Source organism: Cebus imitator, unplaced genomic scaffold (genome assembly GCF_001604975.1).
Source record: "Cebus imitator isolate Cc_AM_T3 unplaced genomic scaffold, Cebus_imitator-1.0 Scaffold28, whole genome shotgun sequence".
NCBI lineage: Eukaryota > Metazoa > Chordata > Mammalia > Primates > Cebidae > Cebus > Cebus imitator.
In genome coordinates, this window is record NW_016107343.1 from 3106667 (window position 1) to 3133906 (window position 27240).

General features: G+C 36.2%; 1 protein-coding gene across 7 annotated transcripts in view; it reads right to left on the bottom strand.

The window, feature by feature from the left end:
- CADM1 (cell adhesion molecule 1) overlaps nt 1-27240 on the bottom strand; it is a 328941-nt gene that overhangs the window by 158108 nt on the left and 143593 nt on the right. The window lies entirely within an intron of this gene.

Sequence of the window (27240 nt, forward strand, 5' to 3'; positions counted from 1 at the left end):
AAATATGCATTCAATTAACTGTTTTTTGCTTGCCTTCTGAAAATTAATATTTTTGGCACATATATTTTAAGACATGGCCCTTGGAACTCTGAACTTATATCTTTCTCTTGATAAATTTCCAACAAGTAGTCATTAGAAATCACTCCAAGTCCCTAAAGCTGAGCTTTTCAAAAATACCTGCATTTCCTTATTTTGTCACGAGATGGCAATCTCATTCATTGGTAAACCATAAAAATCACAGGAAAACAAAATTTTACATCACAGGTGTGGTTCTCAAAGTTCATAATGTCAGGACCATTTTAAACTCCTAAAAATAAAAGTAATAATATTTTGAAAGAGTCGTATGAATTCACTTAATAAATCCATCACATGTTAACACAAAGAACGTATTTTTGTGAAAATAACTACATTTTCCACAGCAAAAAAAAGTTAGAAAAGAATTTTGCAAATCTAATGTTGGCTTAATAGTGAACAACTGGATTCTCACATTTGCGTCTTCATTCATTCTGTTGTGATACACTGTGTTGAAGTATATGTGGAATAAAATGGCCTCATGCAGATATACAGTTGAAAAAGGAAAAGTATTTTAATAGTCTTTTCAGATAATTATGGTTATTCTCCTTTGATACTATACCAAAACTCAACAAGTGGTGGTTTCTTAATGGTTAAACTGGATTGTAGAATCTGAAACCATATCAAAGAACTTCTCATATTTTATTACATTAAAATTCATTAAGTCAATCTTGTACTTTGAATGGGTCTTTTACCCACTCATGATTTTTTGAAATCATGCACTGCTCATTTGGAAAATATTAGTTCACTGAGTCTGTAGCTCTTCCAAATGTTGACACATTTCATTATTCAGTATCAAAAAAGTCAGTATCACCACCAGTCTCACAAGAAAGTCAATGATTCATTAGGAAGTTATCAAGTTCACAGAGGAAGATACAAATATAAAAAAATTTGTATTTTCACTTGAAATCTTTACTTTTATCACTGACAACACTGTCCATTATTTCTCCTAAAATGACGGGTTCACTGCTTTCCAGAAAATGTCTGCCTAATACCCAAGTCTGAATAACTATAGTTTAACTCAATCTCCCCAGTCTTCTTCCTTGAGACACAGTAACCACATGTAGCAAAAATGCTTTATTTGTAAGTGACTTTCACACAAGACTATTTTTAAAAACATGTAATTTAAGGTTAAGCTTTCAGAAAATTAATAATTTTCACTTCATCAGGGATATTCTTTTTTACTGTTTGTGGAGGTGAAGAATATAGTGACTTCTAAGGCAGTTTAGTCCCACTAACTCGATTCAGGCTAAGGCTCCTGTAGCTTTCCCCACCACTGCTTTTACACCATCAGAGCAAATGTCAACACACCCAAAAGAGGCAGTTATATCTTAGTATTATGAGAATAGTTTTGATCTCATGGATTCTCCAAAAGGATCTTGGGAGCCTCCAGGGATCCATGGACTGTGCTTTGAAAGCCATGTTTCAGAGGTTATAAAAGACTTTCAATTTATGTCAGCATTTAAAAATAAAACCAAGTGCCACATTTGCAGAAAAAGAACAAGTGGGAACTCCCAATACAGTAAAACTTCTATTACTAAAACATTTGGTTAATGGGTACCCTTATTTAATTTTCTGATTAACTCTTCGATTACACCTACTTTGGGTTTCTACCCTTTCCAAAAATTTTTAATTAATCAGAACTAAAACAAGAAGTCAGGAAACACTAGATTTAAGTTATTTCCTGATGTGTTTGTTCACAATTTAATCCTTTTAAAAGGATTACTAGATTTCACAGCCAGAATTAGAAGCACTATCATTTCACAGTTGTAAGGCTAAAAATAAGTATAGGAGTGTTTTTCCAACTTAAAGAAGTGGAACATTAGTTAACATTTTACATGGCATCTCGATATGAAAAAAATTAAATTGAATTTATTCTGTTTGGTTGAAACATATTCTGTTGCCGTTATTATTAGTAACCATTAAGTACTCACTAAATGTTTGAATTTGTAGGAGCTTTACATAAATTACCCATTTCATTCAATCCTTATACATTCTAAAGGTGCCATCTTCAAATTAAATTTTATCACCATTTTATAGATAAGGAAATTGAGGTTCAGACAATTAATTAACGTTTCCACTAATACAACTAGTAAACAGCTACGCCTAGTTTAAAACCAAGTCTGTCTAAGCTTGGCTGACTCCAAAGATGAAGTTCTTAATTCCCAGCTCTTTCTGGATTTAGCTCTAATATGCACCTGCAACTAGGTCCTTGATGTTGTCCAGTCTGTTAGCTTCCATCTGAGATTTAGCTGGTATTATCAGTGCTTAATGCATGTGTTACTTTGGTAGGTTGTAGGCATTAGGAGTTGCAGTTAACAGAATTTCTTTCTTTCCACATAATTGCCTATCTTCCAAGCTTACCAACTTGCTATCCTATTAGTTCTCAACAGCACCTCTCTTTTCCAGTGAAACCAGATTGCTCATGGTTTGTTTGAATGCACCACAGATATTATTCCTTCACCATTTGGCCTGTACCCCTCCTGTGTATTGAGATCTTGCCTTCTATATTTCTATTTCTGCCCCAAGACTTGGGGCAGGCATACTGTTTCCTTACTCTAACCTCCTTTGGCTCTTTACTAATGTTTTTTCTTAATGCTATTTAACCTTTGATATGCATTTATTATATCTTCCCAACTAAATTATAATATTTTTTCTTTTTTGCCCTCTTTGTATTCCCCAGGACTTCTATCACAATACTATAAATAAACTAGAGGGCCACAGACGTGGTTGAATTAATACACCAGGGAGTAGTGATAATAACACTGTTGTGATAACGGTTTATTAAAAATCCATTTCTCAGGAAACTTATAATAGATAAAAATGTTATAAGAGGGTCATATTGATGCATCTAGTAATAAATCACCTTAGGGATGATCAAAGAAAAACAATTACCATTACTGAACTGAGGTTGAATTTCAAGTCCTGCTTTCAAGAGATTGGTTGGAAATAACCTAAGCACAAAGCTGGTAGCATACCGGTTGGCCTTAAGTGGGTATCTCAGATTGTAAAATGCTGGTCAGGAAGATTGGCTGTTCTCAGATTAAGTGAGTAGATGAATTGAGAGAAAGCTTACACTTCTACAAATGTTAACAGGAGGAAAGGAGAAAGAGGAGGAGAACATCATCATCACCATCATTACTATATGCTAGAAATGATTCTAAGTACTTAACATATGTTAACTCATTTACCATTCCCAAAAACCCTAAGAGGTAGAAACCATTGTTAACTGTCTTTTATAGACAAGAAAATTAAGCCACAAAAATTCAAATAATTTGCCTAAGGTTACTTACACAGCTAGTAGGTAATAAAGCTGGGATGCAATAAACTCATTTAAACTGTTTAAATATTTGCCTAACACTAAATTACCTAGTGGTCATGTCTCAAATTTTAGAGAAACTACCATTTGGAGAAAGATTTAAAGAACTAATATCTACGGTACACACAAGTGTACTCTATTTAACCTTGAATTTACTGTCTTTTAAAAATAGATCATAAATCCTTGAACCCGCCATGTTTTCAAGTATCATAATCACTTAAGCCTTTGTTAGGCCCCTACGGACCAACAGCAGATGCTCACACGTAGGAACCACACTGTGTCTCCGCCTGGATAACTGGTTATAGAACCCCTACTCTGGTCTGTGCTATGGCTCGACTCTCCTTCAATATTGAGTAATTACATCTCATAGTGCTTTTTCTCCAAATACTCAGATTTCTTAATCTTTCCTGGCATAAAAGTGATAAGAAGAGGAGAGAAGACTGCAAGTGCTATATGCTTTGTAACATCCTGTACTTTCTATTTTAAAGAGATCTATGCCACCTTCTTTTTTATAACCATCTAAACATGTTGCCGTTTAAAAAAATCAAACAAATATAATCATATCTTCGTGGAGCTTTTCTCATACCTGCTTCACAGAGGCCACCCCTACTTTTTGCCTCTTCACTAATTTTACTTAATGCAGAGTTTAGTTTTCATTTTTAACATGTATCCACTTATTTTATAATGCATAGTCATACAAGCAGCCATCTAGTGTCAAAGTATAGAAAATGAAGAAAAGAACATTAGATCCAAAGTTTAATTACAAATTGGGCAACTTTTAGCGAGTTTCCTCATCACCAACTAAGAGAACGAATTCCCTTTTAATTTATAGCACAGAATAAATATATCAAAGCTTTGACCAGATTGCTCAGCCACAAACTCTCTTCAATTCACTATCTCTCATGCCCAACCGAGATTTATAGTATTTTAGTTAAAAAGAGGTAGGAAAAAAAAATAATGATCCCTTCAGGTATTCTAAGCTATCTGTTTCCAATAAGATCACTAAAGTACCTCGGATCAGAATTCAAATCAGTCTACTCATCACGTCCACTCTACCATGAAAGACCAGGCATCAAAGTTGTAAGGATGAGATTCCAAATTACCCAGCTGCCATAAAGCTAGTGTTCCCATGTGCATCCTGAATGCTGGCTGACTACATGGTTCATCTGGAGTCCACTCCAATCATGTATTCCCTCAATGACTGAAAAATTTGTTTGAGCATAATGACTACCGAAAATTCATATCTGTACATACCCCAAATGTTTATTAAATAAAAATAAAGATAAAATAATGTATAGGTTTATGGCTGTATTTTTGTTTTTATGGCATGTTGTGTCACTTCTCTGATTATCTCTGTTCCATCTTTGATCACAAATGCAAGCTCCATTGTTCCTTTGAGGAAATACAAAATGTTTCATGACAATCTCTTTTAGGATGTGTCTTCCTAGGAATACTCTGAAAAATAACTAGAATTGGCAATGCTAAGAGTTTTTAATGGTGAAGCTTACTCAGTTGCTGAAATGTATTAAGTGTTTTGGGGTGAGGTTGTAGAAAGAAAAAAAAAGTCAGGTCATATTATATGTTGTAAAATGGGATCTATATAAAATCAAATTTCCCCTGGTTTGAGAATGGAGTAACAGAACATAATGAATTTTTTTTTTTTTTTTTTTTTTTTTGAGACAGAGTCTCGCTCTGTCACCCAGTCTGGAACATAGTGGCGCAATCTCAGCTCACTGCAACCTCTGCCTCCTGGGTTCAAGACATGCTGGTGCCTCAACCTCCCCAGTAGCTGGGATTACAAGCACGCGCCACAACGCCCAGTTAACTTTTGTATTTTCAGTAGAGACGGTGGCTTCTCCATGTTGGCCAGGCTGGTCTCAAACTCCTGACCTCAGGTAATCCACCCACCTCTACCTCCCGAAGTGCTGGGATTATAGGCGTGAGCCACTGTGCCCAGCCAAAACATAAAAAACTTTCAATACATGCAAATGGGAGAAAACGTTGTTATAAAGTCTCTAAAATATAATAATTTCAAAAAGAATGAGTTCCCAGGCCTACTTAAGAAATGATGACATATTACATGTAAAAAATTAAATTCATACTAGCTCAAATAGAAAATATCCAAAGTTACCAACTCTCAGACTGATGGTGAGATCTGCATATTATTAACTACTTTTTAAGACTTGCATCCTCCTAGGTCAGATACATTATCAGTTTATTCACTTAACACATATTTCTTGAGTATATTTCTGTTTTTGGCACTAAGCATATTTCAGTGAGTAGGATAGGCTTATATTCTGATCAATTTAGGTGGCCTCTTCCTGAGCTACAATGAAGCAAAAATAAATAATAGTAAACAATCAATAATGACAACTAACTACCTTTAATTAATAAGATTTGAAAGCTTTAAGTAGGATATTTATTCCGCCTGCAGAAATTTTAAAATTAAGTAGAATATAAAATAAACCACAAGATAACCTCTATATAAACACTGTTCTCTACCAAGAAATGTGAGAACTGAAAAATTCTTTGTTTTGCAATTTTCAGTTTGAGTAAGATAGCAAAGTTGACAAAGAAGCACTGTGTTTTTCCTCAGGAGATAAAACATTAATCTAACTGTTGACCTAGAAATAACATATAAAATTATAAATTTGTCACATGAAAGCTTTAGGGAAACAAGCAAACTAAGCAGCTCACAGCATTGGTTAATGGTGGATTTGGGAAGACTATGTATTTACTGGTGTATGGCAGAGAATAACATAAAGATCTTTTTTTTCCTCTGTATTTGAACAGAAAATAAATAGCAGAACTTCCCCTTTACCTTCTGGAGTTCAAGTCTAACACATGCTGAAATAACTGTCAATTCTTAAATACATAACTTAAGTCCCATAGCAATGCAAAATTACCAATACAAACTTAGTGAATTGGGTTGCACATTATTATACAAACTGGATCAGAATACAATTTACTTCTTGCTTGTCAACATAAATGCTTTAACAGCTAATCCAATGTCTTAGGCTGAAATTCTATAAATTCATAAAAAAAAAAGCATACCCAATATATAAGATCTCCAGTTATACCCATTTAAAAAAAAAAAAGCAAAAATATATTATGCCAGCCATTGTCATAACTGTCACTGAAAAATAAGTAACAACTGGAAAGGCTTTAACTTACCTTTAACGTGACTACATTAAAACACCTATACTTGCAAAGCCTTGCCATCAGACTACACCAACAGATTAACTTTTTTTCAGAGAAATCAGATTAAAGTAATCATAGAGAACCTAGAAACTGAATTCCAATTTGACCAACTCAAGAGTTGCCTGTGTACTCTGGCCTGAATCAGTCTTAAGTAATACATGATTCAGTATCATGTTTCTGAGAGTAACTAGGAAATCCAAGCATTGCCTGTGTCCCGAAGGAGATGGAAGGAAGATAAAGAGATTCTAGATAGAGGAACAGAATGAGTGGAGAGAAGAAGATAAGCTCCTTACCAGTCTCTATGTCTCCAAAGCCAAGGGCTAGTATATGCACTTGAACCCTAAGGCCCCAGTGACAGAAATGGCCATATGACAAACCTTGCTATGCCAAGAATATGCTTACCTATCTTAATCTATCAAAACACTATACATCATCGATATCTAATTCTTTCACCTCTTGCATGAAGTCTTTACTGATTTCCCTCTACCAAGATTTCTCTCTTCAATTAACGTGTTTCATAGTACTTTGTCCCTTTTCAAAGATATATCTCATGTTGCATATTTTATCAGTTTCATGTCTTAACTCTCGCACTAGATAACAAAGTCAATATAGACAAAGAAATGTTCAATCTTATATAACCCACTATGCCTACGTTGGTGAATTGCACCTACTATGTGTTCAATAAAAGCTTGTCTTTTTCAATATACAAAGCTTTATAAAGATTAGACCTGGTAGAATGTCAAGGGGAAGACAGCAATTTCACTTCTAAGAATTTACCCTAAGGAAACATTCATGAAGGCATACAAGCGGTTATGTGCATGGATGTTCATTATCACATTATTCTTAATTATAAAGATTATGATGGTAATAATGAAAATGATTATCTTGTATTGTGTCCTTATTTTAAGTCAAGCATTGAGAATGTACTTTATCTACATTATCTCACTGAGTTCTCACAGCAGCCCTATAAGGTAGATATTATTATCTAAGCTCAGAAAAATTAAGGTAATTATCCAAGGTCAAACAAGTAGTAAAAGATGGAGTTAGAATTTGAATCTAAGAGGCCAAGTCTCAAGGCTATGCTCTTACATATATAGAACTTGCCATGTGCCAAAGACTGCTCTAAGTACTTTACATATTCATTCTCACTTAACCTTCACAGTAACCCAGTTGGGTAAGCACCATTATATCCCCATTTTACAAACAAGAGAACTGGAACACAAAGGTAAGAAAATTACCAAAGATCTTGTAGGTAAGAAGTGGAAGAGCTCAGATTTAAACCTAGACAGTCTGGTTAACTTATACAGTCTTTTCCCATTTATAAGAGCAAATGACTAGCACTGACCTAAAAATTCAGAGACTGTTTTAAATAAACTTACGAATGTATAAATGAAGAAGTACAATGTAAAGTAAAAAAGCTGACGACTATCAATATCTGCATTTCTCCAAACTATTATGTGAGATTATGCATATCATTTATCCTTTATTTCTATAAATAACATTCAAATCTATATCAGATAAGGAAAGGAGGGAGGGAGGGAGGGAAAGAAAGGAAAGAGAAAGAAAAGAAAGAAAGGAAAGAAGAAAGGAAAGAAAGAGAGAGGAAGGAAGGGAGGGAGGGAGGGAAAGCAAGTAAGTGTCCAATACAGAAAAAGCACTTAGAAGGAAAATCACCAGACCCGAGTCTCAGGCCCAACCCTGCTACCTATTATCTCTGTGATATTGGACAAAACTTCAACCCCTCTGAGTTTTTTGTTCTCTAACAGAAGGAGTTATGATTGAGTTTCTTCTTAGCACCAATATTCTATATAATCTCAAAATAGTAGAGAAGAGACCTATTGCTCAAGTCAATAATAAAATTTGGTAATTAATAAACAAGGTAATGTTTAAGAGTTTAAAATAAACAGAGTATTGTGGAGTTTTTTTTTAATCTAAAAGTTGTATAGAGAACCCTAAACCCTCACCTACTTCCAAATGTTTACTACGCTTGATTCACTTCGTAATCTCCTTACAATGTGACTCAAGGTGTAAAAATGTTCACAATCAGTTCAGCATTGATACGAACACATTAAATCAAGTTGAACTCTACTGATTTATCCCCAGCTCTCTCTGGTTTCCGACCCTCTAACCAAACTGGAAGAGGAAAATCAACTATCAGTTCTATACAAATCACCTCCAATACAAATCTCTGGCATTAATCTCAGTCCCAAACTTCAATATCATACCTTTGTTTGCTAGATAGTTCTACTTTAATTGTCATTTTTCTAAGTCTGGTCTGCCAGGCTTAAATATCAGTCATCAATTACACCTTACATAATTTACCGATTCTCCGCATTCAGTTTGTTACTCATTTCTAATACTTCTCCCATTACATTGTAGATTCTACCTACCGGAAGCAACATCCACACAGAAGAGGTATCCCCATCCTCCATTGTTTCAACAATGGCAGACATCACTAACTGATCATAGAACTCCTCCCCTACCTCACCCTCCACTGAGGCCAGATAAAACTTTACAAAATCCTTCCTATTATAGGGCACTCCAGGGAGCCATTGCCATTGACTGGAGTCAGGGTGTGAGATGAGACCCATCCCTTATCCATAATCTATATAGTTTTGCCATGACGACTTCTGCCACTCTAATACAAACCATTTCTCATACCCTGACTAAATTACTACAACAACCCTCTCTAATACAAGTCTCCGACACCCAGACTCTTTGATTCAAGTCTCCATCCAGTCCATCTTTCACATTCTCTCTCTCCTGCTCAGTCATCCTCAATGTTTCCCCATAACATGCCTACAGATAAAGTAAAAATATATTCTTCCTTGTCAGGTTTCAAGGCACTCTACAATTTGGCTTAAATCTTCAGGCCCATCTCACAATTCTCCAAAATCAGAGGTTTCCATGCATTCTTCAGTTTCAAAACTCCCTTATCAAACAAAATCTTCAGCAGAATCCCAATAAATTAAACTGACAAAAAGCACCATCTGGGCTGCAACAGGCCTAGACTGTCCAGGGGCAGCAAACAATTTGGTCCCCTTTGTCCCACAGCAGGGGCTGAGGCTCTTCTGTACAACCACAAAGGACTGCCACCATGCTGACCAAAGAACACGAGGAGAAGCTAAATTAGACTCTTAACCAGCACTGGTTTATAAGCTCTTCTGAGACTACAAAATAAGCCAAGGGCAGAGCTAATCAAAAGGGCCCAAACACTTAAAACCAGAGTCCAGCAATACACACAGACGTACCCCTCCTCATACATAAATTTAACATGATTTTCCTCTGCTCTGAAAATGTCAGTGTTCAGCAAGGGACAGGACAAGGTTAAGAAAATCTGACAGAAAGAATTGGATGGGGTTGAAAGCTGAAGTCCTGTAAGTTTATCTACACAAGCAGCACAAGTTCTCCTGGCATATTCCCAACTCAGCCCATTGCCCTACAGCTGCATAATAGCAATAATTTTTTTTAAACACCCTCATTCTGTCCTACCACATCTCATAATGTGTAAAACTCAGCAGGATAGGGTGGAGGATTTTGTCAAGCTGTCTTTAATCTTTAGCTTTACCTCCACTCCCAACAACTGAGCTGGCAAGTACTTAAGTTGCTGATGTTTACATCCCGATTGTTTTATTATTCATTTTCCGAGAGACACTTTGGGTTGATAGGGGCCAGTGGTTATGGGGTGATCTGTCACAGTCTAACTGTGCAGCTCCATACCCTTCCAAGAACCCTCCTGCTTTACCTCCCAGATGCTCAAGCATTCTTTCACTCGAATTGTTTGTGTTTCAAGTTTTTTTTAACTCTAAATTTAAAAGGAAAATATACATGCATCTAAACAATTATCAAAAGATAATAAAGTGAAATCTTCTTCATTAGGTTTCCAGGATGTCTTTTCGTTGTATCCTCATTATGCTTACCAATTCAGTACATTGTCTGTTGATCATCACTGCTAAAACCAGACCTCTGAAGGGCTCTTCTGCTCATGTGAATCCTATTATCTTAAGAAGTTCCTTTTTCCAGAGATCTTCCGTTTGCAAGCTGGGCAGGGAGCAAAGTGGGTGCAGCCAGCTCTCAAATATCCACATGTGGTTCAGCATTATCCCTGACAGCCTTTTAATCCCAAATTGACTTACCTTGCCACCCACTGCATGGCTTGGCTTGTATTCAAAAGATACATGCCTAAGGACTAAAAGTGAATGTCAAAGTCAAAATAAGCAAATACAGAATGAGATTAATCTACTGGGGTAAAATTTCATAAAACATTACAAAATCAACTCTAAATAATTTCAGGAAGTCACTGTGGGTTTTGGTTTTTGTTTGTTTGTTTCTATAGAGATGTAGTCTTGCTATGTTGCCTGGGCTGATCTTGAATTCCTGGCCTGAAGCCTACCTCAGCCTCTCAAAGTGCTGGGAATATAGGCTTGAGCCACCACACCCAGCCTGCTTATTGTTTTTTTTGTTTTTTTGTTTTTTTTCTTATTTTTTTCCATTGTTGAAAGGCATTTCATGAAGCTTCTTTTCTGTTGAGGTGACCGATGGACGTCTAACCAGCACTTTTTGGATATCAACTTTTCCCAGGCTTCTTTAAAATGAATGGAAGCTGTCAGAGAGAGGCCTAGATCAGCCCAAAAGGTCGCTGTCTAACCTCTGGAGTCCCCCAGAATCCATCACACCTTATGAGGGCTTACCCCATAATTTAGTTCCTAAGTTTTTGTTTTGTTTGTTGTTAAATTGTTCCAGTTCAGAAGAGTGACCATTACTAGCAACAACTCTTGCCTGGCTGACTTTCTTCTACCCAGATCAGACTATGTATCGCCCTACCGTACAAAGAATAATAAAACCAAACATTGTCAGGAAAAAAAACAAAAAAACAACTACTGATTCATCGTACAGGTCAAAGAGACAGAATGAAATTTAGAGTACCTAAACAAAATAAGCATATAAACACATACTCTCAATGCAACACCACTAAACTAAGATGGGGATACAAGTGAATAAAACAATCTTCATTGCCAATACAACTTCCCAGGATAGACCGCTATAAACAATCTAAACTTTGGCATCCTTAGGTCAAAGGTCATGGATGAACTACTTTGACAAGCAGGCTTTCTAAGCCAAGGACAGTCGGTTTACTCATTATGTTGTGGGGTACTAGCCCCACCCCCAACTGCTTCTTGGCATACGTCTGACTCCCCTCCTTCACCATTATACTCACCCATTCAATAACTTAATGAGACTGACATAAAGCAGAGAGCAGGTGTGTGCAATATGTTGTTTTCATCTCCTCATTTGGAGTTATTAGCACCTCCCATCACTCAATTTGGCAGGTCCATTTTAATATTAGAATCACATACAAGCTGCATCCTTGAGAAAGAAGGCCATTTCAGATTTTTCTGGTGAACTATTACTTACATAATAGAACATTTATTTCATGTCATTATAAAATTAAACTTTACCTCTGGGTCTTTAAAAGGCTAATAGTTCGACTTTCCTTTTGACATGCAAGAAGATAAGATTCTCCTGGCATGAAAATATAAAAGGGCATTTTTAACCACTGGGAATATTTTTTCGACTGTATAAAAACATGTACATTAACATACTTTTGAAAAACTACCCCATGTTACTCATGTAAGGACAAGTTTAATGCCCTCACTATACTGCCATGCTACAATAGTTTTACATCTCAGTTATGTACATCCAAAGTAAGATCGCAATCACTTACAACGTCAATCATATATTATGGCACTGCTTTAGCCAATAGTATTCTCCATTACACAATTACAGTCTGTTTAAAGAGAAAGAAAAACATTTGACAAAGTGGTGCATGAAAAACAAGATGAATATATGATATAATGCTCTGCTTCCTTTTACACAATTTTATGTATTTTGAGGGAGTGCAGGAATGTGTTCAAAAGAACAGATCATTCATTTTTGGAAGTTACTTACATATTATTAAGTTCTAAGTACCATGGGAAATCATTGTGAGCACATGAGTAGTACCTGCCTATCCAAAAGAGACAGCACACCAAGATTGCTTTGTTAAACGTAAGGTAGGTTCTTACTAAAAGCCACACACACTGGTTACTTCTAGATAAACTTTCACTACCAGAATAGAGTTGACATGAGTGAAAAGATTACTATTAGAAGTTTTTTAAGTTTGCTAATAAAGATGGTAAATTACTAGGCTGAAATCTGTCATTTGTTAATCAAATTTAATAGTAATTTCTTCCTGCAGACACATGCAGAAGACAAATTATCAATTTCTGTAAATCATAATTAGTTCAAAGGCAGATTCCAATTCTCCTAAAGATTAGCTCCATGTAGTTTAAATTAAAGGCACTCAGTTACCACACGAATTGTAGAAAACCTTACCCTTCACTGAAGTACTTGAAATCTTGGGTTATGACCACTTGAAGGTTTGCGGTAATAATTCAAAATGCTTTTACTTTGTTACATTCACCAGTGCCAATTTTCACTAAGTGCACAGGCAAGAGACTGTGTAGAGGAGTATCAAACCTAGCTCTCATCTGCTATGTTTTCCCCCATGTAGATGGCTTTGCTGCCACTGAGATGCAAGGCCCTTTCCAATCTTTAATTTTCTTTAAGAGTGGATAAGTGCCGTGAGCAAAACTGCTCACCACTGCTCTTGAGGTGCTTATTTAAAAAGAAATAAAACATGATTAATTTCAAGTGCTTTACAATTAAAAATATTTGACAGGAGGGTCATCTGGGCAATTTAACTACATCGCGAAGGGTCATGGGCCTGTGAAGTTTAAGAAATCCTGAGCTAGACTCAGTGCATGTATTTATTGTCACTGGTAGCATATTAGATTATTAAAAGGGACATGCTAATGTGACATTTTACTATTACAAAGGAAGCTCAGTACTAAAATTAGAGCATAAATCAGGCAGATATGCTTCCAGACATGCAATCAACACTGTCTTCCACTTATCTTCCTTTACGCATCAAGGGGTTATATTCTGTTTCATTTTGTATTTATTTGTTAACTATATGTGTCGCTCCTTTCTAAGTTCAATGTGAGTAACAAAAATTTAGCTGCAACCTAGCAAAACAGATTTAAGTTTAACGCAGATAAAGCAAATGGTTAGGATGTCAGAAAAATATATTTTAAAAATCAAGACTAAAGTATAAACCTATTAGTTTTGAATATTTATTCAGATTACATTTCATATGCAAGACTCTCTTCAATAAAGCTTCCTTCTTTATTACAGGAGAGTATTTCTATGCATAAAATAGTAACATTTGTCTTTGAAAAGAGCATGACAACCCAACCAATTCTGTTCCCAAAACAATGGCTAGTTTGGGGGTGTAAACAGCAGGCAACATAAAGTAAATTACTGTCATGAAATAATAATTAGCATTGTAAAAATAACCTCCACTGCCTCAGCTGACTAATGCACAATGCCTGTTCAAGCCATATTTCAAATCTGAAAGTCACCAAATGAAATTAGCACTTTCATTCTGAAGTCAGATTCTGATGGTATTTTTGCCTGGAAGGAAAGGGAAACCATTTCATACTCTCTCACTAATCCAAAATAGCAAAAAACTTGTCATGTTTGTTGCTTAAAGGGAAAGCTGTTCAAAGGCTTGACAGACAAGAAGATCCCAGTTCAATTCAGCAGCATTCTCCTTCCTCTCCTCCCTACTTCATTGTTCCAGGTCCCCCATCAGAGGGATTAATGACTAATATCTTGTTCAGAGTATACATGTCTATGGAACTGTGGGGGAGGTAGTTCATAGTAACAAGGCCAAAGTCATGGGCTTTACACCACATGGGCCAATTAGTGTTCATTTGTTTCATTGTCTTACCATCTTTAACACTAAAGATGCATAGCCTCACCATGCCATGGCAAATGCATGCTATTGGTGAAAAGGGTGATTCAGGATGTATGTGGCAGTGGTCCAGCGGATACTCATTAAAGAGGAGGGAGGAAGGTAGGGAAGGGAAAAGGTGGAGAGCCAGGGAGAGAGGAAGTGCCCTGTAGAAATCCTAAAAGTGCTTTGCCTCACTATCTGAGAGCCTATGACCATTCTTTTTCTTTTTTTTAAATAAAAAGTACAACATATTCAGGTCATATATAATTAAACATCAAATAGGAATACACAGTAATTAAGAAAATGGCTAGCTGGCTAATTTATTCTGAATTTGTCCTATACTAACTAAAAAAAATTGAACTAAATCTATAGAAAATAAAACAATGGTTATGAATTAAACACTATATTTCATGCCTTAAAAGAACTTAGCGTATTAGCAATTAGGATTTTCTTTGTTTTGAATTCATTGAATTTATATCATCCTTCAACACTGTTTAGCTAAAGCAAACAAAAACAAGAAAATCACATTATTCTTTCTAAACCATATAAAAGTGATCTGGAAAGTCACGTTTAAAATCGCTATCATGGATTAGCTTAAGGCAATTATTTCACTTGCCGCATTCTTTTACGAGAAGTTAAAGAAAAAAAATCAAGCTTCTTGCCTAACAAGAAAAATGAAATCCTATTAGTTGTGTCTCCAGTGTATATTAACATTCCTTTTGTTTAGAAAGGTTAATATCCCCCAAATAAAGGAGTATACAGTGCCTGTTAAAATAATTACATCATGACATTTCAGAAAGATTGGCAGATAGACGTGGTTGCAAGCAAGGAAACAAACAAAAGTAAAAGCGAGTAGTTTTTAAATTATCCGTGACTTCAAAAAATGAAAAAGACTGGAAATTCCACCATGTTTGCAATTTCCTGCCAGATTGTCTGGTCTATGGTATTTGGCTTTTCTCCCTCTTCTTCAATAGCTTTCTGTCATAGAAACTTAGGAAGATGTACCTTCATGCTCGAAATCAGATGATCTACTATCTGAAAAGGAAAGGACAAATGTGACAACAAAAGAATTTCACAACAGATAGGCAGTTGATAGCATGAGGCACTAACATTAAACCCAAGTCTTTCAATGGCCACTTGGATTCCCAGAGTACAGAGTCTAGTGTCATTATAAAAGAATAATTTTTGTATTCTAGCAAGCTGATCTAAGGGCCCAACCTCAGTAAGACTGAAACCAATGAGCAATTAAGTCTTCAGATTCTCCCCTATAAGACCTAGAGAAAACACTTCAAACTGTATGCAAACAAAAAACGGAACTCTGGTCCTAATGCTTCAGGCAGAGAGAAGCAATTCTCCAGATATGTAAAATAAATTATTAATCTTTTAAACCTCTGGACATATAGCAAACATTTTCTTAATCAAAAGTAGGCACCATAGTAATATAAAATCTAACCGGCATGCTCTTTCTCATTCTCTAGGGCATAGGTGCTCCTCTGCAGCTCTGGAATTGGACGGCCTGTTCCTGCGCTGCTCCCAGGAAAGTAGTGAATAAGTAGGCAAGACAAAGATCAGGAGAAAGAAAGACAATGGTTTTCCTCACCACCACTTAAACCATAGGAAACTTCCTCAGTTAATAATAGCTCAACCTCTGGACAGCAGGTCAGAGAATCTAATTGAATAAGTACTTTAAGAGTTTATGAATATTCCCAAAAGTCATAGAATGTTTTACATCAGCAATTCCCAATAACACAAATAACAAATTGTGCAAATGTAGTGATGAAAACACCACTGCCTTAAGAGTCTAAAAAGAAAAAAGAATCCAATAAAATCAAACTAAAAGGTCCCAAGTTAACATAACAAAATCTCTGAAATTGTATAAATCAACAAAAGGGAATTCAGTGTAACATCTCACCTGACAGTTTCATAACAAAACTGTGACAGAAAGCCTGTCCCAGTTCTACACAAAAGTGGAGTACTGATCCTTTTGGCAGAGGGCTTGTCAGCATGGAATGATGATTCTAAGTCCCCGTCACATGCAAATACAGTGTCCTGCATTTGGGAAGCAATCCTCACATGCTTGTGTAAGAATGAATGAATGAACCAATGGATGGTATACATGGAATAGTCTTCTAAAACAACCTCTAACACATCTAAACTGACATTTTTATATAACTGTCACAGGCTATGCAGAGTGCTGGATAAAACAGAGGAAACATTTTCTTTTCCCAGAAGCCAGCTAAGAGCTCATCTCCAGGAAAAAAAATTACAGGATGAGCAAAGTAAGCTCATTTCTCTTCCATATTCAAGGAATATGTGTTTCTTAGTAAAAAGACGGAAGGAAGACGAAGACGAGGAGGAGGAGAAGGCAGAAAAAACATAGCATTGCACAGTGATGGGTACTGTTTTTAGTATTTTTGTGTATTTTATACTAATTAGCTTAATTCTCACCACTGCCATATGAAATAGATATTATTTTTATCCTGATCTTGCAGTCAAGGGAAGACAGAGGTAAGTTTCATTCAGCTAGTACCTGGCACAGCCAGATTTCAAGGCCAGGGTAGTACAGCTCCATAGTATTCCACGGTGTATATGTACCACATTTTCTTCATCCAATCTGCCACTGATGGGCATTTAGCTTGATTCCATGTCTTTGCTATTGTGAATAGTGCTGCAGTGAACATATGCACGCATGCAACTTGATTTCTCTTGAGATAACTTTTGAATTATTTCCTTTGTGTTCTGGATTGAAAATGCTGAAGGCTTTTAGAGTTTGATAATTTCTATTTATGTCACTCTAGCAAATTAAGCTTCTATAAGATGTAGAGGAGTGTATTTGTTCAGGAAGAAGCAAAATGGGTCCAGACAGGATTTCTTTTAACTGGCATTCGTAGACACATTAGAGATGTTTAGGGAAATCCTCTCTGCAATGTATTGCTGATGAATGACCTGTGTTACTGTGTTTATAACAGCATTGTCCAACAGAACTTCCTGTGATGGGAATACTTTACATCTGCGCTATCCAACAGACACCACTAGCCACATGCAGTGATTCAGAGTTGCAATATAGCAAGTGCAACTGCAGAAGTGAAGTTTTCATTTTACTTAATTAAATCTAAATAGCCGCATGTTGCTATTTAAACTTAAGTTTAATTAATTCTATAACATTTTGTTAAGGTTTTCTTATGGTTCAGTTAATGGAATGCAAGACCTGTTAAATATGCCACTCTTTGAAATCAACTCTAAGCAAGCTTCTTTTGTCATGTCAACTGCAATCTTTAGTGCGGTTGGCCAGAAACAAGTAAGATTCCAAGACTGAGATGGAATAGACAGAGAAGCTGAAGGGATAAGTTCATGCCTAAATCCATAATCCAATCCAGCTTTTAACAGCGCTCTGCCCTGGAGTCCAGGGAGTGGTATTCAGATTCTCATTCTGCTCATCCTTGAAGCACAGGGAAAGGAGAGTAGTAAGTGAGCAGATGTGATTGGCAGGACAGGATTTGAGTCTTCCCGAGTCTCTGGATATCATCTCATCCCAATTCCTAACAACTAGGAACTAGGAGTATTCAATTTGTAAGGACTGTTAGGTATTGTGAGGATTGTTAGGTATGTGGAGGGAATGGCACAAGATAAGGCTAAAAAACTAGGGTTGGCCAGACTGACTGTCAACTGAAGCAGTGATGGGTTGTTTTTGTTAGTTTTAAATCATACACAGGACAGAAAAAGTCTAGTGTCTAGCACACAGTACAAAATTAATAAATATTTAATCTGGCAGCAATATCTCTACTGATCTGGAAGCAGAAGCAACTAAAAAGTATCAGGGGAAACAGTTAACAAGAATCTAATGTGGTGACAGAGTTTCAAAATTACTGAAGAAGGTGAACTGATTAAAAGATATGGGGAAACTATCATTTACTAAGGACCTAGTATGTGACAATCATGCTAGTCATTATTTTAATTAGTTCTCACAACTCTATACATTAAGCATGATTATTCATGTTTTCAAATCGAGTAACTAAGGCACAAAGAATATGTAATGTTCTGAAGGTCACACAGTTGATAAAAAACCAAGTGAATATTCAAGCCTAGATCCATCTGCAGTAGAGGAGGAAGCAGCTTCTTTCCATCCACATAACCTTGATATTCTTAAGACCTGGAAATAAACTGGACAATGTAGGGCAAGGAAGAAGGGTCAAGAAATAGCAGGAGGTTGCTGACACCTGATGACAGACCCTTTTAATAAGGCAGCCAGCAACTGCTAAAAGCCCTGATTGGAGCACTGGAGACATAAATGTCAAAAGAACACAGTTCTTTACTTGAGGGGATTTACAGGTGCACCAATAATTACAATATAAAGTGACTTAAGCCCTAAACAGTAATAGGGAGGTCATGGGAAAAAGCAAGTTTATGTATACAACATGTATCTCTGAATAGGCCTATAATAGCTAGAAGTTTTCTAATAACACTGAAATTTAAGATAATCACCTTCAGAGTGATTCAAGATAACTGTCACCAGAGTGTTTCTCCATAATCATTAAAAAAAGGACTCTCAACAAATTAGTAATCGTTAACTTAATTATAAGATATTATGCATTCATTTCATTCATCACCAATACATTACAGAGAGCATTTCCCTGAACATCTCTAATGTGTCCACTCATCCCAGTTAAAAGAAATCCAGGCCAGGGGCGGTGGCTCATGCCTGTAATCTCAGCACTTTGGGAGGCTGAGGTGGGCGAATCACGAGGTCAGGAGTTCGAGACCAGCCTGGCCAACACGGTGAAACCCTGTCTCTACTAAAAATACAAAAAATTAGCTGGGTGTGGTGGTGGGCACCTGTAATCCCAGCTACTTGGGAGGCTGAGGCAGGAGAATCACTTGAACCCATGAGGCGGAGTTGCAATGAGTGGAGATCGTGCCACTGCACTCCAGCCTGGGTGACAGTGTGTGAGACTTTGTCTCAAAAAAAAAAAAAATCCTATCTGTAACCATTTCCCTTCTTCATAAACAAAAACACTCCTCTACATCTTGTAGAAGCTTAATTTGCTAGAACGAAATTAAGAGAAATTATCAAATTCTAAAAGCCTTCAGCATTTTCAATCCAGAACACAAAGATAAAGAAATGATTCAAAAGTCATCCCAAGAGAAATCAAGTTCACATATGCACATATGTTCACTGCAGCATTAGTCACAATGATAGCAAAGACATGGAATCAACCTAAATACCCGTAAATGTCAGATTGGATAAAGAAAAGATGGTATATATACACTGTGGAATACTATGCAGCTATAACAAAGATTGAGATCATATCCTTTGCAGGAACGTGAATGGAGCTGGAGGCCATTATCCTTAGCAATCTAACACAGGAACAGAAAAACAAAATACTAAATGTTCTCACTTATAAGTGGGAGCAAAGTGACAAGAACACATGGATATGATACAAAGAGGGAAACGACAGACACTAGGGCCTACTTGAGGGTAGAAGCTGGGAGGAGGCTGAGGATCAGAAAACATAACTATTGGGTACTAGGATTAGTACCAGGGTGATGCAATAATATTTACAACAAACCCCTGTGGCATAAGTATTACTGTATTACAAATCTGCATATGTACCCCAAACCTAAAAAAAGGTATAAAAAAAGAGAGAAATCAAGTTATAGGCAAACTACCTACAAATCAAAAACTAAATAGATTTAGCTCAAGTTTAAATCACTAACACACACACACACACACACACACACACATACACATACAGAGGCATAAACTCAGAAAACAGACTGATTACTGAATTGTTCTCTTATACTTTATGCATTTTATTACTCTTTTCCTGAGGTACGTTATTTATAACATAACTCACACAGGATAAGATGTTATTGGCCCATTTTATGGAATTAATAGTCTACATTTATTTTCTAATTATTTCCCATATATTTAATATAAATAGAATGAGGGCAGTAAGGTCAAATAAGTTAACCTAAATAACCAGCAATTTTGGAAGAACTGACAAGCAAATATAAAAATATTAACAATTTTGACACATCTAATGTCTCCAAAAGCAAAACTACAGTTGGAAAGGGCGAGTTCCCTGCAGTAAAGCAGATATCACTTACGAACATTCTTCACTGGCCCTGCAGCACCTCAAACAGGTCGTGTCACATACAGTGGCCTTGATAAGTATTTTTTGAATGAATAAATAAACAAATAGGGGAATGCCAGTGAGTGACGGGTCTAATGAAATCAGTGGTAGATTCCATATCCCTATAAGGGATTTTTTTAAATGGGCCTAGGCAACATTCCAATTATTTTTTTAAGTAGTCCTTTCAACAGGGAAAATAGCAGTCCATATAAATCCTAATGTGACCTCTACCTAATAGTATATAAGAAATAACTGGTTAGGAACTACTGCTTTTAAGCTAAACTAAAAAAATTTTGTTAGTGTTTGTGTTTATTGCACTACTGAAAAGCATACAGAAACACGAGATAAACTGACGCTGTAATGGCTTTTTTAAAAATACAAAAACACCAATTGCCTGAAAAAAATATATATTATTTTCAGAAATGTAACTATTATTTGTATTCTACAATTCTTATAAGATACCATTATAACCGAAAGGGAAGAGTAAAGTGTATTCCAACTGTGTTATAACATTACAATGCAAGCATTTTTGTAATCTCTTTTTGGAATTTTAATATTGGCCTACAAAAAAATCAACTGGCTTTTAAAGGACTCTAACAAATAATACAACCGTGAAGAAAATTTAAATATATGCTCTCTTCATCCTCCTCCTGGAACAAAATCTCCAATGTGACAATGGGGAAGCAGTGTCCTTGGGGCCTTTCAGGAACCCCAGCTAGATGTGCTGGCAGAAGCACAGGCTCCCCCAAAGGCATTCTCTCCTGCTGTCCCCCAGCCTGCTTTCCATTCAGGTTTCCGCCAGTATAAACAGAGCCACATGTAGTAAGACAACGCTGCTCTATTAATACTGGGAAAGTAAACAAAAGGAAAAAGATTTTCCCAGACTTTCAGCACTGGGTTCATTTACTTAGTTTTAAATGTGTACTGAAGTTCCTATTGTGTTAAAACTGTGGGGCCAGGAACTGAGTCTTATATCCTTGCAAATTTCCCTGTCACAGCTTCATAAAAATCTACACAGGTCATAAAGAGATGCCAAAGGGTCCACGTGCAGAAGTTACCACCACAGACTTGAAATCCCTCAGCCTTGATTTCCGTGTTGTCCATTTATTAGCTAACAGTCTAGGGCATGTTCTTAAGCTTTGTTTCCTTTTTTGTAAAATGGGGATAACAAAATTGCCTCTCTCAAAAATATCATTTGTATCGATTCAAAACATAATGTATTTTTAGCATAGCACCCAGCATATAGCAAGTGTTCAGTCAATAATAGCTGTCTGTGCTTTAGCTAAATAACATATCTCTTTACTTATTCAACTTATTTAATGAGTACGTAATAGGAACTTCTTACAGGTTAGACATTGAGAACACAGATAAAACAGAAAAAGCCTGTCTTTTGGGAGTTTATAGTCTAGTACAACAGACAGACACTAGCTAATTAGTTGATTATAATGTAGTAATCGCCATAAAACTTAATTTTTTCCTAATAGCTTGATTGAGGTATAATCAATGTATAATAAAGTCCACATATTCGAAGTGTACAGTTTAATAAGTTCTGGCATATATACACAGGTGCAAAATATCACCACAATCAAGAGAATGAACATACTCATCACTTCTAAAAATTGCTGGTACCCATTTATAATCCTTTCTTCCTATACCAGTACCATCCACCACCTCTGAAGCAGTCACTGATCCACCTCCTCTCACTCATTGTCATTTATTTTACATCTTTAAAATAATTGTACAGAAAAATAATCATATAGTATTGTATTAGTCCATTTTCACATTGCTGATAAAGATATACCGGAGACTGGGTAAATTATAAAGAGAAAGAGATTTAATGAACTCACAGTTCCACGTGGCTGGGGAGGCGTCAAAATCATGGCAGAAGGTGAAAGGCACATCTTACATGGCAGCAGACAAGACAGAATAACAGAATTTGTGCGGGAAACTCCCCTTTAAAAAATCATCAGATCTCATAAGACTTATTCACTATCATGAGAACAGCAGAGGAAAGACCACCCCCCATGATTCACTTACCTCCCACTGGCTCCCTCCCACAACATGTGAGAATTGTGGGAGATACGATTCAAGATGAGATTTGGGTAGGGATACAGCCAAACCGTACCAATTGTTAACATTCTTTTTATCTGACTTATTTCATATAGCTTAATTATTTTGGGATTAATGTATGTTACATAAGTAATTTTAAAACATATTGCACAATAAGATCACCTAATCTAGTCTACTGCATGTAGACCTGAACCTTTTCCTTCAAATATCATCTTTCCATCTAAACTCATCCCTGTGACCTCTAAGGAGTATAAGCAAATCTAAAGTTAACCACTTTTCTAAGAGTTTGCTTTGCAAATGCAAAATGCTAAATACAATTTCCCTTACTTCACCCACTGAGTATTTGACACCAACTACTATTTTATTGTCAGAACATAAAGATAAATGTTTTGTGCTTCCCATATCAAGAAAAAAAAACCAAGATGACTTTTTAATCAACCCTCAAAGGAGACTCTCAGAATAGGTTTGTATACATATATGCATTACCATTTTGTTAATATACTAAAAAACCAAGGCACATCTGTGTGGCTTTTCATAAGATGGTAGAAATTTTTGAGAAACTGTTCCATAGAGATTCTAGGATCTAAAACGTTGCTAAGAAGACTGACAATTTTCTAGCTGAGTGGCCAAGTACACTGCTAAAAGGCATGAGCTTCTGGTACAGAATCCACGTAGAAGGAAAGAACTATTCCCTTTAGCAGATTATTAAGTAATTTAGGGATATAAAAATTAAATTAAAAATTATCTTTCATTTTAATATGAAATTTCTTATATTTCTCACTAGTACAATGTATCAAGATGAGATGGTATCACTCAAGAACCAAGTATAATGGTTGGCATATAGTAGATACCCCAATAAAGTATAGCCATGTCAGTAACAACCTTGATAGAAGGCCAGCCCAAGGCAAAGAAATGACATAGTCATATTAGAAACTTCCTTAGAGAAATGGATCCTACCTTGATTATAGTGACTCCTACATTTTCAATCATTCAACAAAATTGGACATCTCCTGTATTCAGCATCAAGCTAGTGTGCCAACAAATATTTACTGAGTGTCTACTATATGCCCGGTACCAAAGAAGGCTTTTTTTTAAAGGATGAATAAGATAAAATACTTCTGACTCAATCTTTGTTGAATGTTTTAAATGTATTTAGTTTAAATGTAAGAGAATGGCACATGCAAACACTCACATATTTGCTTTGTACTGTTCCAAATACAGTTTCTCTCCTAGTAGGGTTAAGTTTGAGACCTATGAAAATAATAAGGCATGCACTAAATCATGACATTACACAAGCTTCACTGTGTTCCTCAGTTATCCTATCAACTGCCTTGATATTTTAATTTCTAGATATCCTTCATTCAATCATCTGTTGAAAGCCTTGAATAAAAACAACAACAATGGTTACATTCATTCATTGTTCACCTACTACGTGCCCGGCCATGCCAGGTTAAATTCTGCCATCAACTGATTAAGAGCATTAATCATATAGAGGAGAGGATAAAGAAGGCTTTCTTTGGAAATAAAATAATATACCTGCTACTTTGATGTTTGTGTAAGTCACATACCCAAAAGCTGACGCTGATACCATATTTGTTATTGAAGACTCTTAAGAGCAGTGAGGTACAGTAAGTACAACTACAATACAACTGAGACACCTAAAAACAACTTACGTTTTTGCTGACTTTGTTGGCTGTATCCTAACCAAAAATGTACAGTGAAATTAAATTATATTGCCAGTAAGAGTTTTATGTTCCTAGGCATAGATGAAATGGAGCATTTGCCAAAACCTGCTAACACTGCTTACATGATTATTAATGGTAACAGGACCTGAACATGAATAGCATCAAATGGGTTACTTGAGACAGAAATGGAGAAAACTATATACACACACATTCCAGATGAAATCCTAGAATTAAATGCTGACACCCAAAAGGCATGCAGGTTAAGCGACTGTAGCAGATGAAAATATATCAAAGCCAGATACATTTCCTGTTGAAAATTCCTTACATTCCATGACTAAATCCTAACGGTCACAGGCAGCACTGCAATCTCCGATTGTGCTGATACGCAGGAAGGGAACTGTACTCGACAGAACACGGTTACAGTTGTAAGGCAAAATAAAAGTGTCTGGTAGGCAATTCACATGTTTTCACAGAAGGAGTGACAACTGTGACCTTGAGCCCCTTCTAAAGGTTCTTCTGCCTTAAGATTTTACTAGGTTTCTGTAGCCTACTCACAGAATACAGCAAGAATTTTATTTTATATTTTTTAAGATTATAATTGAACACTACAATGAAACTGTCTTGATACACTTTGTGGTCCTCACGGCAATCACTATTTACTGACTACAAAGGTACTAGGTATTCAGAGTATTCAAGCTATGTTTTAAACTATCATTTACATTTTGACTAAGAACCCCCAAAACATTCTATAATGTCTATATATAATTCAGAATGTCCTACATCTTGATCTCAAATTCTGCAAAAGAGGGGTGGGGAAAGAGGTTGCTAAAGAAATGGAAACCAAAAAGCACCCTGAAGCAAAACAATCACTCAGACAACATACAACATTGAATCACTACCAATATCTAGTGCTTGTCTGTGAAATCTCATTTAGCAAATCATCCTTGATAAACTAGAGCTACTGACAGGTTTTAGAACATGCAGAGCGGGGTATCAGGCAATTCTCTTGCCTGAAAGAAGTCAATAGGATTATAATGAAGTAATATCAATGTTGCAGTGAATCTATAGTCCATAAAGGAAATCAGAACATATAACTTGAGTTCTACCTAGGACTATCCAGCTCTCACTTGAAACATTTTAGGAGTCCCACAGTAGATCCAGTACTGTGATCGCTGGATAAAACTGAGTAACCTATGTTTTGTTGAAGGTGACCCTGAAGGGTATATACAAGCCTTTATTTATGACTGCTTATGATTCTTTGCCATATTTAGCATGTGACTGAGAAGAAAGCAATTCTAAGAGCCAAATTTATTTCAAGGAATATTCATACTATGTCTTTGGATTATGTATATGTGTGGACATATGCACACCCCCAAAATACCCATGCATGCCAACAACACTGCTCCAAATCGCACACACCCAAACTTTATCTTTTTTTTTTTTTTGAGATACGGTCTTACTCTGTATCCTAGGCTGGAATACAGTGCCACAATCATGCCTCAGTGCAGCCTCGACCTCCTGGGCACAAGTGATCCACCCAACTCACCTGCCCAAGTAGCTGGGACCACAGATGTGCACCACCGCATCGGTTTTTTTTTGTTTGTTTTTGTTTTTTTTTTCTGGTAGAGTTATAGTCTCTCTCTGTTGCACAGGCTGATCTCAAACTTCTGGGCTTAAGTGATCCTCCCACCTTAGCCTCCCAAAGTGCTGAGATTACAGGGGAGAGCCACAGCACCCAGGCCCCAAACCTTATCTTTCCATATTCTGAATAATTTTAGACTCTGTTGACTGAGTTTGGGTATAGGTAGTTTGTTTCATTTAAATATTGGGAGTAATATTATTCAAAAACAAGTCCTAACAGTGGCTTGTAATAAACTTTTCACCGAGGTTAATGATGCCTACACCTATGGAATATTGATGAGGCGGAATTGCCTAAGAAGCACTTAGTACAAAATAAAACCAAGTACCAAAACACAGTCAATTTCCTTTGCCCTATCTTATACCACTGAGAATTAACTAGATTAGCCATTTGGAATGTTGATTCTCAAAAAAAGGTACTTTGATATCAGAAAACTGACAGTTTGTATTTTACTTTTGAAACCCAACTAGGCTTCCTGTTTTCTATCTTATCTTCAAGAGAAAAGGCAGCTAAGTAAACAATTTCCACAGGCCTCAAGAGCATTGCGGCCTAGTCAACAAAAATAGTTTTAATTAACAGATAAGTTTGCAGTTTAGTTGGTAAGAAATTTACTTAAAACTGTTTTAGGGAAAAGCCTGGAGAATAATAGTATAAACAGATTATTAGAGAGGTTTTTTTAGTATCTCTATTATACAGTCTTCCGTATCAAGGCAGATCTTGGCAGAGACAGATGGCCTAAGCCTCTATTTAACAATGAATGATTAAAAGTGAAGAAAAAAAGGCAAGATACTATTTAATCCTTCTTCACAAACAAACATCAATAAAGCAATGAGGTTATTGAGTATTTTTATGCTTATACCCACAAAGGAAGTACTCCTCACTAATTAAACGTGTACCGGCAACATCATTACTTTTACAAATCCAATGTAGATATTAATTTTTTTAAAAGTCTACCTAGAAAAAGCGTTCAGTGGATTCTTTATTCAATAGCCAAGCACCTCCTAGGTGCAGGCGACAGGAATACAAAGCAAAGCTGTTGTTATCTGTTCAGGAATCTGAACTTCATGTTTATCTCATTCACCAATTTCAAGTCCCTAACAACAGAAAAATCACAGATTGCCCCAATCCAGATCAATCTTCCATTAAGGATCAATCATATAAGCCAAGTGACTCAGGCTCTTAAGCCTCTTGTCACTATATTCAAAGTTCTTTTGGCCCCACTGAGTGAACCTGGCACTAGTTCCTTCATCAGCAGGATGTGGCATAGCTAGTGCCAAAAT